Raw genomic sequence first — 2,396 nt, 5'->3', positions numbered from 1 at the left:
TATATATATATATATATATTGGTAAATGCACCTGTCCTTTGGACGGTGTAAATTATTATAATGGTATAATGGTGCACTCCTGTGGACGGTTTAATGTGCATTGGACCGCAGTTAGAAGTTGTTTCAAATTGATAAGCATAAAATGTTTAATTATCATTTTCGTTAGCAGTTTATGATAAGGTATTACGAAACTTAGGTAATGAATACAATTTTTGAACACAAATTTAACAGTCTGTAATAAATGCAAGTCCATGAAATGAGATCGCAATTACAGTAGGCATCAAGGATCCTATATTTTACTTGAAGCGTTTTGTATCGTGTACTTATTTTTCTCGTAATACCTGACACAACCGCATCGAAGCTTTTTTTTTTCAATGAAAGTCATGTATGATAAAGAAAAGCATACATTTATAGCAAATTCGCAAATAGAATACTGGCAGGTACAAAAATAAATGTCAGAGCACGCTTATGAGCGAATAGCGTGCATGAAGTAAGAAGGGTCATTGAAGGTAAAGTACTGTTAACAGTAATGAGGGAAATGAAGCAGAATATCAATGAAATGCTTGCAGGAAATCTGATTGCTAACGGCTACAGTTTTGCGTAGATGTGAAGAATGCAGTAGAGGAATAACTACTGTAGAGCTGCTTTGTTGACGAAGTTTTTTGTTTTTTGCCTTCAGGAGCATAGATGAATAAGTTGTCCTCGTGGTTAACTATGGAACAACCGCCGTGAAACTGTCCATGTGAAAAGCACGATATTCGAAGTTCCAATCCGACAACTTTCAGTGACTAGCTTTGTGCTTTGTTAATCGTCATGATGAAGCTGAGTTTGAGTGGGAGCTGAAGTCTCTGCATAGGGTAGGGGCTGTCTGTTGGGGATAGCGGAATTTTCGGAATGAAACCGGTATCGTTTTTGCCGTGTCCCGTGATAATTGGCCTTCAGTGAAGTGGTCCATCATTTGTTTGACCACAAGATGAGTTCCATTGCATTGTTTGGATGCGTTTAGAATGCGTAGGAGGATGAGAGGACAACCGACTTTTAAGTGGAGTTCATGAGAATGGAGTCCTCGAGGATCTTGGGAGTTACGAACTTCTGTTGGAAAGTGTGTAACCTGATCGAGGTCGGTAACGGTTTTAACTGATCTGTAACAACGTTCTTGAGAAGGTAGCAGATTGAGTAAGTCATAGTTAAGAGTGTTGACAGCTGCCTTGGTAGGTGCAAGAACAGCCCTGTTGCGAAGCCAGTCTGGTTTTATTTATTCCGTTGTAAGATTTGGGTAAACGGCAGAAAATAAAGTCATCAGGTTCTGCAGACTGTGAGGCCAGTGGTGGTAGTGTCAATGTAGCCGTTGACGTCATACGTAATTTGTCCATTGCCGATTTTAAAAGGTATTTACGAAAACTGGGCTGTAGGCTGACCAGTCTGCAGGAGTGATCTCATGTTGATGGTGAGTTGTTTCGATTGGACATGCCACCAAAGGAGGGATTTTTAAAGGCAGATATTAAGTTCACAAGTGGGTGTTCCTTTGGGTATAATAAGCAGAGTTTGTCGAAAATCTTCTGTAAGTAGAGTCGCACCTCCAAGGATGTTGTTGTTTGATCTAACGTTTCTCATTGTGGTATCAAGTGCTCGTAGGGAACATTTATGGGACATAGTTACTTCATCCCAAACAATGAGTTTGCACTTTTTCAAAATTGTCGCTTCGTCCGAGGAATGCATTATGTGGTTCGTTGGGGGGTTTCTTGGTGTGCTACATTGAAAGGGAATTTGAAGGAAGAGTGTGCTGTTTATCTGCCGTCGAGAAGAGTCGAGGCTATTCCTGAGGAGGCAACAGCAATAGCAAGGTCACCATTATGCCGCAACTTCACAAGAAGAAGATCCAAGAGGAATGTATGGCTGGTTCCAACGGGTGCGTCCAAGAAGCTGATTCCGCCTGTGTGTGTATAGATGTTTCTAAGGACGAAATTGTATACGTCAGTTTAATCGAAATTCAGAAGGGGCCAGTTGAGAGTAATGTAATGTTTGAGTTTGTGGATGTTGTAGGTTGTTTCTCTGAGAATGAGGCGATTGGGACACGATCTTCATTTCTGTCTGACGTGTTGAGATAATCGTCCAATCGTTGACCTCCAATTGCTATAACCAAGTCTTTCAAGGGAAAAAAGCCCTCCGTTGTAAATGACAGGAGGAGTGGGAGTGTCAACACTACCTGTGATTTGGCGAGTCTGCAGCAAGATGTCATGGGACATTGACATTCACATGGGACATTATATATTCTCGATAATCTACAGGAATAGATGCAAGCGCTAATTTATAAAAAACGTGTGACATATTAATAAAAATCTGTAAATGTACAACCATCCAGATATCTGTGTACCTTATTATTTTATATATATATA

Source organism: Octopus bimaculoides, chromosome 1, assembly GCF_001194135.2.
Source record: "Octopus bimaculoides isolate UCB-OBI-ISO-001 chromosome 1, ASM119413v2, whole genome shotgun sequence".
In the NCBI taxonomy this organism is placed as follows: Eukaryota; Metazoa; Mollusca; class Cephalopoda; order Octopoda; family Octopodidae; genus Octopus; species Octopus bimaculoides.
Note: the sequence above shows the minus strand (reverse complement) of the source record.